The sequence below is a fragment of the Phallusia mammillata genome, chromosome 7 (genome assembly GCF_965637545.1).
Source record: "Phallusia mammillata chromosome 7, kaPhaMamm4.hap1.1, whole genome shotgun sequence".
Taxonomy (NCBI): domain Eukaryota; kingdom Metazoa; phylum Chordata; class Ascidiacea; order Phlebobranchia; family Ascidiidae; genus Phallusia; species Phallusia mammillata.
In genome coordinates, this window is record NC_137258.1 from 11045719 (window position 1) to 11058453 (window position 12735).

Here is a 12735-nt window from a genome sequence, read left to right on the forward strand (position 1 = left end):
GTACTAACCACTATACGATCACAGCATGTATGTAGCAGAGGATGGTTGCGATCCATCGACCTCTGGGTTATGGGCCCAGCACGCTTCCGCTGCGCCACTCTGCTGATTTAGACGATGCACCAGTTTTCAATAAGTTCCAATGATTTGAAAGTCTTTGCAGTTTAAAATGCAATCATTCAAGAAATTCCAGAATAGATGCAACCAGAATTTTTATGTTTGTTCACAAATGCAAAGCAACTTAAAACAATCGCCAGAAACAAACAAAAAACAAAAACCAAATCTGCTGTGACCAGGATTCGAACCTGGGTTGTCACGGCCACAACGTGAAGTACTAACCACTATACGATCACAGCATGTATGTAGCAGAGATGGTTTCGATCCATCGACCTCTGGGTTATGGGCCCAGCACGCTTCCGCTGCGCCACTCTGCTGATTTTGTCGATGCAACAGTTTTCAATAAGTTCCAATGATTTGAAAGTGTTTGCAGTTTAAAATGCAATCGTACAAGAAATTCGAGAATAGATGCAACCAGAATTTTTATGTTTGTTCACAAATGCAAAGCAACTTAAAACAATCGCCAGAAACAAACAAAAAATAAATCTGCTGTGACCACGATTGGAACCTGGGTTGTCACGGCCACAACGTGAAGTACTAACCACTATACGATCACAGCATGTATGTAGCAGAGGATGGTTGCGATCCATCGACCTCTGGGTTATGGGCCCAGCACGCTTCCGCTGCGCCACTCTGCTGATTTAGACGATGCACCAGTTTTCAATAAGTTCCAATGATTTGAAAGTCTTTGCAGTTTAAAATGCAATCATTCAAGAAATTCCAGAATAGATGCAACCAGAATTTTTATGTTTGTTCACAAATGCAAAGCAACTTAAAACAATCGCCAGAAACAAACAAAAAACAAAAACCAAATCTGCTGTGACCAGGATTCGAACCTGGGTTGTCACGGCCACAACGTGAAGTACTAACCACTATACGATCACAGCATGTATGTAGCAGAGGATGGTTTCGATCCATCGACCTCTGGGTTATGGGCCCAGCACGCTTCCGCTGCGCCACTCTGCTGATTATGTTCATGCAAAAGTTTTCAATAAGTTCCAATAATTTGATAGTGTTTGCAGTTTAAAATGCAATCATTCAAGAAATTCGAGAATAGATGCAACCAGAATTTTTATGTTTGTTCACAAATGCAAAGCAACTTAAAACAATCGCCAGAAACAAACAAAAAACAAAAAACAAATGTGCTGCGACCAGGATTCGAATCTGGGTTGTCACGGCCACAACGTGAAGTACTAACCACTATACGATCACAGCATGTATGTAGCAGAGGATGGTTTCGATCCATCGACCTCTGGGTTATGGGCCCAGCACGCTTCCGCTGCGCCACTCTGCTGATTTTGTCGATGCAACAGTTTTCAATAAGTTCCAATGATTTGAAAGTGTTTGCAGTTTAAAATGCAATCGTTCAAGAAATTCCAGAATAGATGCAACCAGAATTTTTATGTTTGTTCACAAATGCAAAGCAACTTAAAACAATCGCCAGAAACAAACAAAAAATAAATCTGCTGTGACCACGATTCGAACCTGGGTTGTCACGGCCACAACGTGAAGTACTAACCACTACGCGATCACAGCATGTATGTAGCAGAGGATGGTTTCGATCCATCGACCTCTGGGTTATGGGTCTAGCACGCTTCCGCTGCGCCACTCTGCTGATTATGTTCATGCAAAAGTTTTCAATAAGTTCCAATAATTTGATAGTGTTTGCAGTTTAAAATGCAATCATTCAAGAAATTCCAGAATAGATGCAACCAGAATTTTTATGTTTGTTCACAAATGCAAAGCAACTTAAAACAATCGCCAGAAACAAACAAAAAACAAAAAACAAATGTGCTGTGACCAGGATTCGAACCTGGGTTGTCACGGCCACAACGTGAAGTACTAACCACTATACGATCACAGCATGTATGTAGCAGAGGATGGTTTCGATCCATCGACCTCTGGGTTATGGGCCCAGCACGCTTCCGCTGCGCCACTCTGCTGATAATGTTCATGCAAAAGTTTTCAATAAGTTCCAATAATTTGATAGTGTTTGCAGTTTAAAATGCAATCATTCAAGAAATTCGAGAATAGATGCAACCAGAATTTTTATCTTTGTTCACAAATGCAAAGCAACTTAAAACAATCGCCAGAAACACACAAAAAACAAAAAACAAATGTGCTGCGACCAGGATTCGAATCTGGGTTGTCACGGCCACAACGTGAAGTACTAACCACTATACGATCACAGCATGTATGTAGCAGAGATGGTTTCGATCCATCGACCTCTGGGTTATGGGCCCAGCACGCTTCCGCTGCGCCACTCTGCTGATTTTGTCGATGCAACAGTTTTCAATAAGTTCCAATGATTTGAAAGTGTTTGCAGTTTAAAATGCAATCGTACAAGAAATTCGAGAATAGATGCAACCAGAATTTTTATGTTTGTTCACAAATGCAAAGCAACTTAAAACAATCGCCAGAAACAAACAAAAAATAAATCTGCTGTGACCACGATTGGAACCTGGGTTGTCACGGCCACAAGGTGAAGTACTAACCACTATACGATCACAGCATGTATGTAGCAGAGGATGGTTTCGATCCATCGACCTCTGGGTTATGGGCCCAGCACGCTTCCGCTGCGCCACTCTGCTGATTTTGTCGATGCAACAGTTTTCAATAAGTTCCAATGATTTGAAAGTGTTTGCAGTTTAAAATGCAATCGTTCAAGAAATTCGAGAATAGATGCAACCAGAATTTTTATCTTTGTTCACAAATGCAAAGCAACTTAAAACAATCGCCAGAAACAAACAAAAAATAAATCTGCTGTGACCACGATTCGAACCTGGGTTGTCACGGCCACAACGTGAAGTACTAACCACTACGCGATCACAGCATGTATGTAGCAGAGGATGGTTTCGATCCATCGACCTCTGGGTTATGGGTCCAGTACGCTTCCGCTGCGCCACTCTGCTGATTATGTTCATGCAAAAGTTTTCAATAAGTTCCAATAATTTGATAGTGTTTGCAGTTTAAAATGCAATCATTCAAGAAATTCCAGAATAGATGCAACCAGAATTTTTATGTTTGTTCACAAATGCAAAGCAACTTAAAACAATCGCCAGAAACAAACAAAAAACAAAAAACAAATGTGCTGTGACCAGGATTCGAACCTGGGTTGTCACGGCCACAACGTGAAGTACTAACCACTATACGATCACAGCATGTATGTAGCAGAGGATGGTTTCGATCCATCGACCTCTGGGTTATGGGCCCAGCACGCTTCCGCTGCGCCACTCTGCTGATTATGTTCATGCAAAAGTTTTCAATAAGTTCCAATAATTTGATAGTGTTTGCAGTTTAAAATGCAATCATTCAAGAAATTCGAGAATAGATGCAACCAGAATTTTTATCTTTGTTCACAAATGCAAAGCAACTTAAAACAATCGCCAGAAACACACAAAAAACAAAAAACAAATGTGCAGCGACCAGGATTCGAATCTGGGTTGTCACGGCCACAACGTGAAGTACTAACCACTATACGATCACAGCATGTATGTAGCAGACATGGTTTCGATCCATCGACCTCTGGGTTATGGGCCCAGCACGCTTCCGCTGCGCCACTCTGCTGATTTTGTCGATGCAACAGTTTTCAATAAGTTCCAATGATTTGAAAGTGTTTGCAGTTTAAAATGCAATCGTACAAGAAATTCGAGAATAGATGCAACCAGAATTTTTATGTTTGTTCACAAATGCAAAGCAACTTAAAACAATCGCCAGAAACAAACAAAAAATAAATCTGCTGTGACCACGATTGGAACCTGGGTTGTCACGGCCACAACGTGAAGTACTAACCACTATACGATCACAGCATGTATGTAGCAGAGGATGGTTTCGATCCATCGACCTCTGGGTTATGGGCCCAGCACGCTTCCGCTGCGCCACTCTGCTCATTTAGACGATGCACCAGTTTTCAATAAGTTCCAATGACTTGAAAGTCTTTGCAGTTTAAAATGCAATCATTCAAGAAATTCCAGAATAGATGCAACCAGAATTTTTATGTTTGTTCACAAATGCAAAGCAACTTAAAACAATCGCCAGAAACAAACAAAAAACAAAAACCAAATCTGCTGTGACCAGGATTCGAACCTGGGTTGTCACGGGCACAACGTGAAGTACTAACCACTATACGATCACAGCATGTATGTAGCAGAGGATGGTTTCGATCCATCGACCTCTGGGTTATGGGCCCAGCACGCTTCCGCTGCGCCACTCTGCTGATTATGTTCATGCAAAAGTTTTCAATAAGTTCCAATAATTTGATAGTGTTTGCAGTTTAAAATGCAATCATTCAAGAAATTCGAGAATAGATGCAACCAGAATTTTTATGTTTGTTCACAAATGCAAAGCAACTTAAAACAATCGCCAGAAACAAACAAAAAATAAATCTGCTGTGACCACGATTCGAACCTGGGTTGTCACGGGCACAACGTGAAGTACTAACCACTACGCGATCACAGCATGTATGTAGCAGAGGATGGTTTCGATCCATCGACCTCTGGGTTATGGGTCCAGTACGCTTCCGCTGCGCCACTCTGCTGATTATGTTCATGCAAAAGTTTTCAATAAGTTCCAATAATTTGATAGTGTTTGCAGTTTAAAATGCAATCATTCAAGAAATTCCAGAATAGATGCAACCAGAATTTTTATGTTTGTTCACAAATGCAAAGCAACTTAAAACAATCGCCAGAAACAAACAAAAAACAAAAAACAAATGTGCTGTGACCAGGATTCGAACCTGGGTTGTCACGGCCACAACGTGAAGTACTAACCACTACGCGATCACAGCATGTATGTAGCAGAGGATGGTTTCGATCCATCGACCTCTGGGTTATGGGTCCAGTACGCTTCCGCTGCGCCACTCTGCTGATTATGTTCATGCAAAAGTTTTCAATAAGTTCCAATAATTTGATAGTGTTTGCAGTTTAAAATGCAATCGTTCAAGAAATTCGAGAATAGATGCAACCAGAATTTTTATGTTTGTTCACAAATGCAAAGCAACTTAAAACAATCGCCAGAAACAAACAAAAAATAAATCTGCTGTGACCACGATTCGAACCTGGGTTGTCACGGCCACAACGTGAAGTACTAACCACTACGCGATCACAGCATGTATGTAGCAGAGGATGGTTTCGATCCATCGACCTCTGGGTTATGGGTCCAGTACGCTTCCGCTGCGCCACTCTGCTGATTATGTTCATGCAAAAGTTTTCAATAAGTTCCAATAATTTGATAGTGTTTGCAGTTTAAAATGCAATCATTCAAGAAATTCCAGAATAGATGCAACCAGAATTTTTATGTTTGTTCACAAATGCAAAGCAACTTAAAACAATCGCCAGAAACAAACAAAAAACAAATCTGCTGTGACCAGGATTCGAACCTGGGTTGTCACGGCCACAACGTGAAGTACTAACCACTACGCGATCACAGCATGTATGTAGCAGAGGATGGTTTCGATCCATCGACCTCTGGGTTATGGGTCCAGTACGCTTCCGCTGCGCCACTCTGCTGATTATGTTCATGCAAAAGTTTTCAATAAGTTCCAATAATTTGATAGTGTTTGCTGTTTAAAATGCAATCATTCAAGAAATTCCAGAATAGATGCAACCAGAATTTTTATGTTTGTTCACAAATGCAAAGCAACTTAAAACAATCGCCAGAAACAAACAAAAAACAAAAAACAAATCTGCTGTGACCAGGATTCGAACCTGGGTTGTCACGGCCACAACGTGAAGTACTAACCACTATACGATCACAGCATGTATGTAGCAGAGGATGGTTTCGATCCATCGACCTCTGGGTTATGGGCCCAGCACGCTTCCGCTGCGCCACTCTGCTGATTATGTTCATGCAAAAGTTTTCAATAAGTTCCAATAATTTGATAGTGTTTGCAGTTTAAAATGCAATCATTCAAGAAATTCGAGAATAGATGCAACCAGAATTTTTATGTTTGTTCACAAATGCAAAGCAACTTAAAACAATCGCAAGAAACAAACAAAAAACAAAAAACAAATGTGCTGTGACCAGGATTCGAATCTGGGTTGTCACGGCCACAACGTGAAGTACTAACCACTATACGATCACAGCATGTATGTAGCAGAGGATGGTTTTGATCCATCGACCTCTGGGTTATGGGCCCAGCACGCTTCCGCTGCGCCATTCTGCTGATTTTGACGATGCACCAGTTTTCAATAAGTTCCAATGATTTGAAAGTCTTTGCAGTTTAAAATGCAATCATTCAAGAAATTCGAGAATAGATGCAACCAGAATTTTTATGTTTGTTCACAAATGCAAAGCAACTTAAAACAATCGCCAGAAACAAATAAAAAACAAAAAACAAATCTGCTGTGACCAGGATTCGAACCTGGGTTGTCACGGCCACAACGTGAAGTACTAACCACTATACGATCACAGCATGTATGTAGCAGAGGATGGTTTCGATCCATCGACCTCTGGGTTATGGGCCCAGCACGCTTCCGCTGCGCCACTCTGCTGATTATGTTCATGCAAAAGTTTTCAATAAGTTCCAATAATTTGATAGTGTTTGCAGTTTAAAATGCAATCATTCAAGAAATTCGAGAATAGATGCAACCAGAATTTTTATCTTTGTTCACAAATGCAAAGCAACTTAAAACAATCGCCAGAAACAAACAAAAAACAAATCTGCTGTGACCAGGATTCGAACCTGGGTTGCAACGGCCACAACGTGAAGTACTAACCACTATACGATCACAGCATGTATGTAGCAGAGATGGTTTCGATCCATCGACCTCTGAGTTATGGGCCCAGCACGCTTCCGCTGCGCCACTCTGCTGATTTAGACGATGCACCAGTTTTCAATCAGTTCCAATGATTTGAAAGTCTTTGCAGTTTAAAATGCAATCATTCAAGAAATTCCAGAATAGACGCAACCAGAATTTTTATGTTTGTTCACAAATGCAAAGCAACTTAAAACAATCGCCAGAAACAAACAAAAAACAAAAAACAAATCTGCTGTGACCACGGTTCGAATCTGGGTTGTCACGGCCACAACGTGAAGTACTAACCACTATACGATCACAGCATGTATGTAGCAGAGGATGGTTTCGATCCATCGACCTCTGGGTTATGGGCCCAGCACGCTTCCGCTGCGCCACTCTGCTGATTTTGACGATGCACCAGTTTTCAATAAGTTCCAATAATTTGATAGTGTTTGCAGTTTAAAATGCAATCGTTCAAGAAATTCGAGAATAGATGCAACCCAAATTTTTATGTTTGTTCACAAATGCAAAGCAACTTAAAACAATCGCCAGAAACAAACAAAAAATAAATCTGCTGTGACAAGGATTCGAACCTGGGTTGTCACGGCCACAACGTGAAGTACTAACCACTACGCGATCACAGCATGTATGTAGCAGAGGATGGTTTCGATTCATCGACCTCTGGGTTATGGGTCCAGTACGCTTCCGCTGCGCCACTCTGCTGATTATGTTCATGCAAAAGTTTTCAATCAGTTCCAATAATTTGATAGTGTTTGCAGTTTAAAATGCAATCATTCAAGAAATTCGAGAATAGATGCAACCAGAATTTTTATGTTTGTTCACAAATGCAAAGCAACTTAAAACAATCGCCAGAAACAAACAAAAAACAAAAAACAAATCTGCTGTGACCAGGATTCGAACCTGGGTTGTCACGGCCACAACGTGAAGTACTAACCACTATACGATCACAGCATGTATGTAGCAGAGGATGGTTTCGATCCATCGACCTCTGGGTTATGGGCCCAGCACGCTTCCGCTGCGCCACTCTGCTGATTATGTTCATGCAAAAGTTTTCAATAAGTTCCAATAATTTGAAAGTGTTTGCAGTTTAAAATGCAATCATTCAAGAAATTCGAGAATAGATGCAACCAGAATTTTTATCTTTGTTCACAAATGCAAAGCAACTTAAAACAATCGCAAGAAACAAACAAAAAACAAAAAACAAATGTGCTGTGACCAGGATTCGAATCTGGGTTGTCACGGCCACAACGTGAAGTACTAACCACTATACGATCACAGCATGTATAGAGCAGAGGATGGTTTCGATCCATCGACCTCTGGGTTATGGGCCCAGCACGCTTCCGCTGCGCCACTCTGCTGATTTTGACGATGCAACAGTTTTCAATAAGTTCCAATGGTTTGAAAGTCTTTGCAGTTTAAAATGCAATCGTTCAAGAAATTCGAGAATAGACGCAACCAGAATTTTTATGTTTGTTCACAAATGCAAAGCAACTTAAAACAATCGCCAGAAACAAACAAAAAACAAAAAACAAATCTGCTGTGACCAGGATTCGAACCTGGGTTGCAACGGCCACAACGTGAAGTACTAACCACTATACGATCACAGCATGTATGTAGCAGAGATGGTTTTGATCCATCGACCTCTGAGTTATGCGCCCAGCACGCTTCCGCTGCGCCACTCTGCTGATTTAGACGATGCACCAGTTTTCAATCAGTTCCAATGATTTGAAAGTGTTTGCAGTTTAAAATGCAATCATTCAAGAAATCCCAGAATAGACGCAACCAGAATTTTTATGTTTGTTCACAAATGCAAAGCAACTTAAAACAATCGCCAGAAACAAACAAAAAACAAAAAACAAATCTGCTGTGACCACGGTTCGAATCTGGGTTGTTACGGCCACAACGTGAAGTACTAACCACTATACGATCACAGCATGTATGTAGCAGAGGATGGTTTCGATCCATCGACCTCTGGGTTATGGGCCCAGCACGCTTCCGCTGCGCCACTCTGCTGATTTTGTCGATGCAACAATTTTCAATAAGTTCCAATGATTTGAAAGTGTTTGCAGTTTAAAATGCAATCGTTCAAGAAATTCGAGAATAGATGCAACCAGAATTTTTATGTTTGTTCACAAATGCAAAGCAACTTAAAACAATCGCCAGAAACAAACAAAAAACAAAAAAACAAATCTGCTGTGACAAGGATTCGAACCTGGGTTGTCACGGCCACAACGTGAAGTACTAACCACTACGCGATCACAGCATGTATGTAGCAGAGGATGGTTTCGATCCATCGACCTCTGGGTTATGGGTCCAGTACGCTTCCGCTGCGCCACTCTGCTGATTATGTTCATGCAAAAGTTTTCAATAAGTTCCAATAATTTGATAGTGTTTGCAGTTTAAAATGCAATCATTCAAGAAATTCCAGAATAGATGCAACCAGAATTTTTATCTTTGTTCACAAATGCAAAGCAACTTAAAACAATCGCCAGAAACAAACAAAAAACAAAAAATAAATCTGCTGTGACCAGGATTCGAACCTGGGTTGTCACGGCCACAACGTGAAGTACTAACCACTATACGATCACAGCATGTATGTAGCAGAGGATGGTTTCGATCCATCGACCTCTGGGTTATGGGCCCAGCACGCTTCCGCTGCGCCACTCTGCTGATTATGTTCATGCAAAAGTTTTCAATAAGTTGCAATAATTTGATAGTGTTTGCAGTTTAAAATGCAATCATTCAAGAAATTCGAGAATAGATGCAACCAGAATTTTTATGTTTGTTCACAAATGCAAAGCAACTTAAAACAATCGCAAGAAACAAACAAAAAACAAAAAACAAATGTGCTGTGACCAGGATTCGAATCTGGGTTGTCACGGCCACAACGTGAAGTACTAACCACTATACGATCACAGCATGTATGTAGCAGAGGATGGTTTCGATCCATCGACCTCTGGGTTATGGGCCCAGCACGCTTCCGCTGCGCCACTCTGCTGATTTTGACGATGCAACAGTTTTCAATAAGTTCCAATGGTTTGAAAGTCTTTGCAGTTTAAAATGCAATCGTTCAAGAAATTCGAGAATAGACGCAACCAGAATTTTTATGTTTGTTCACAAATGCATAGCAACTTAAAACAATCGCCAGAAACAAACAAAAAACAAAAAACAAATCTGCTGTGACCAGGATTCGAACCTGGGTTGCAACGGCCACAACGTGAAGTACTAACCACTATACGATCACAGCATGTATGTAGCAGAGATGGTTTTGATCCATCGACCTCTGAGTTATGGGCCCAGCACGCTTCCGCTGCGCCACTCTGCTGATTTAGACGATGCACCAGTTTTCAATAAGTTCCAATGATTTGAAAGTGTTTGCAGTTTAAAATGCAATCGTTCAAGAAATTCGAGAATAGACGCAACCAGAATTTTTATGTTTGTTCACAAATGCAAAGCAACTTAAAACAATCGCCAGAAACAAACAAAAAACAAAAAACAAATCTGCTGTGACCAGGATTCGAATCTGGGTTGTCACGGCCACAACGTGAAGTACTAACCACTATACGATCACAGCATGTATGTAGCAGAGGATGGTTTCGATCCATCGACCTCTGGGTTATGGGCCCAGCACGCTTCCGCTGCGCCACTCTGCTGATTTTGTCGATGCAACAGTTTTCAATAAGTTCCAATGATTTGAAAGTGTTTGCAGTTTAAAATGCAATCGCTCAAGAAATTCGAGAATAGATGCAACCCAAATTTTTATGTTTGTTCACAAATGCAAAGCAACTTAAAACAAACGCCAGAAACAAACAAAAAATAAATCTGCTGTGACAAGGATTCGAACCTGGGTTGTCACGGCCACAACGTGAAGTACTAACCACTACGCGATCACAGCATGTATCTAGCAGAGGATGGTTTCGATCCATCGACCTCTGGGTTATGGGTCCAGTACGCTTCCGCTGCGCCACTCTGCTGATTATGTTCATGCAAAAGTTTTCAATAAGTTCCAATAATTTGATAGTGTTTGCAGTTTAAAATGCAATCATTCAAGAAATTCCAGAATAGATGCAACCAGAATTTTTATCTTTGTTCACAAATGCAAAGCAACTTAAAACAATCGCCAGAAACAAACAAAAAATAAATCTGCTGTGACCAGGATTCGAACCTGGGTTGTCACGGCCACAACGTGAAGTACTAACCACTATACGATCACAGCATGTATGTAGCAGAGGATGGTTTCGATCCATCGACCTCTGGGTTATGGGCCCAGCACGCTTCCGCTGCGCCACTCTGCTGATTTAGACGATGCACCAGTTTTCAATAAGTTCCAATGATTTGAAAGTCTTTGCAGTTTAAAATGCAATCATTCAAGAAATTCCAGAATAGATGCAACCAGAATTTTTATGTTTGTTCACAAATGCAAAGCAACTTAAAACAATCGCAAGAAACAAACAAAAAACAAAAAACAAATCTGCTGTGACCAGGATTCGAACCTGGGTTGCAACGGCCACAACGTGAAGTACTAACCACTATACGATCACAGCATGTATGTAGCAGAGGATGGTTTCGATCCATCGACCTCTGGGTTATGGGCCCAGCACGCTTCCGCTGCGCCACTCTGCTGATTTTGACGATGCAACAGTTTTCAATAAGTTCCAATGGTTTGAAAGTCTTTGCAGTTTAAAATGCAATCATTCAAGAAATTCCAGAATAGATGCAACCAGAATTTTTATGTTTGTTCACAAATGCAAAGCAACTTAAAACAATCGCCAGAAACAAACAAAAAACAAAAAACAAATCTGCTGTGACCAGGATTCGAACCTGGGTTGTCACGGCCACAACGTGAAGTACTAACCACTATACGATCACAGCATGTATGTAGCAGAGGATGGTTTCGATCCATCGACCTCTGGGTTATGGGCCCAGCACGCTTCCGCTGCGCCACTCTGCTGATTATGTTCATGCAAAAGTTTTCAATAAGTTCCAATAATTTGAATGTGTTTGCAGTTTAAAATGCAATCATTCAAGAAATTCGAGAATAGATGCAACCAGAATTTTTATGTTTGTTCACAAATGCAAAGCAACTTAAAACAATCGCAAGAAACAAACAAAAAACAAAAAACAAATGTGCTGTGACCAGGATTCGAATCTGGGTTGTCACGGCCACAACGTGAAGTACTAACCACTATACGATCACAGCATGTATGGAGCAGAGGATGGTTTCGATCCATCGACCTCTGGGTTATGGGCCCAGCACGCTTCCGCTGCGCCACTCTGCTGATTTTGACGATGCAACAGTTTTCAATAAGTTCCAATGGTTTGAAAGTCTTTGCAGTTTAAAATGCAATCGTTCAAGAAATTCGAGAATAGACGCAACCAGAATTTTTATGTTTGTTCACAAATGCAAAGCAACTTAAAACAATCGCCAGAAACAAACAAAAAACAAAAAACAAATCTGCTGTGACCAGGATTCGAACCTGGGTTGCAACGGCCACAACGTGAAGTACTAACCACTATACGATCACAGCATGTATGTAGCAGAGATGGTTTTGATCCATCGACCTCTGAGTTATGGGCCCAGCACGCTTCCGCTGCGCCACTCTGCTGATTTAGACGATGCACCAGTTTTCAATCAGTTCCAATGATTTGAAAGTGTTTGCAGTTTAAAATGCAATCATTCAAGAAATCCCAGAATAGACGCAACCAGAATTTTTATGTTTGTTCACAAATGCAAAGCAACTTAAAACAATCGCCAGAAACAAACAAAAAACAAAAAACAAATCTGCTGTGACCACGGTTCGAATCTGGGTTGTTACGGCCACAACGTGAAGTACTAACCACTATACGATCACAGCATGTATGT

The 12735-nt window shown here is 41.0% G+C and overlaps 10 non-coding genes across 10 annotated transcripts; all 10 read right to left on the reverse strand.

Moving 5' to 3' along the window:
- Window positions 1-281: 281 nt before the first annotated feature.
- Trnah-gug (transfer RNA histidin (anticodon GUG)) lies at window positions 282-353 on the reverse strand. The gene has a single exon. It is a non-coding gene; the product is annotated as a tRNA-His (tRNA).
- A 576-nt stretch (window positions 354-929) lies between these two features.
- Window positions 930-1001, reverse strand: Trnah-gug (transfer RNA histidin (anticodon GUG)). The gene has a single exon. It is a non-coding gene; the product is annotated as a tRNA-His (tRNA).
- Window positions 1002-1906: 905 nt separating this feature from the next.
- Window positions 1907-1978, reverse strand: Trnah-gug (transfer RNA histidin (anticodon GUG)). Its single transcript has one exon. It is a non-coding gene; the product is annotated as a tRNA-His (tRNA).
- Window positions 1979-3203: 1225 nt separating this feature from the next.
- Window positions 3204-3275, reverse strand: Trnah-gug (transfer RNA histidin (anticodon GUG)). The gene has a single exon. It is a non-coding gene; the product is annotated as a tRNA-His (tRNA).
- Window positions 3276-5798: 2523 nt separating this feature from the next.
- Trnah-gug (transfer RNA histidin (anticodon GUG)) lies at window positions 5799-5870 on the reverse strand. The gene has a single exon. It is a non-coding gene; the product is annotated as a tRNA-His (tRNA).
- A 584-nt stretch (window positions 5871-6454) lies between these two features.
- On the reverse strand, window positions 6455-6526 carry Trnah-gug (transfer RNA histidin (anticodon GUG)). The gene has a single exon. It is a non-coding gene; the product is annotated as a tRNA-His (tRNA).
- Window positions 6527-7751: 1225 nt separating this feature from the next.
- Window positions 7752-7823, reverse strand: Trnah-gug (transfer RNA histidin (anticodon GUG)). Its single transcript has one exon. It is a non-coding gene; the product is annotated as a tRNA-His (tRNA).
- Window positions 7824-9391: 1568 nt separating this feature from the next.
- On the reverse strand, window positions 9392-9463 carry Trnah-gug (transfer RNA histidin (anticodon GUG)). Its single transcript has one exon. It is a non-coding gene; the product is annotated as a tRNA-His (tRNA).
- Window positions 9464-11016: 1553 nt separating this feature from the next.
- Window positions 11017-11088, reverse strand: Trnah-gug (transfer RNA histidin (anticodon GUG)). The gene has a single exon. It is a non-coding gene; the product is annotated as a tRNA-His (tRNA).
- Window positions 11089-11672: 584 nt separating this feature from the next.
- Trnah-gug (transfer RNA histidin (anticodon GUG)) lies at window positions 11673-11744 on the reverse strand. Its single transcript has one exon. It is a non-coding gene; the product is annotated as a tRNA-His (tRNA).
- Window positions 11745-12735: the final 991 nt, after the last annotated feature.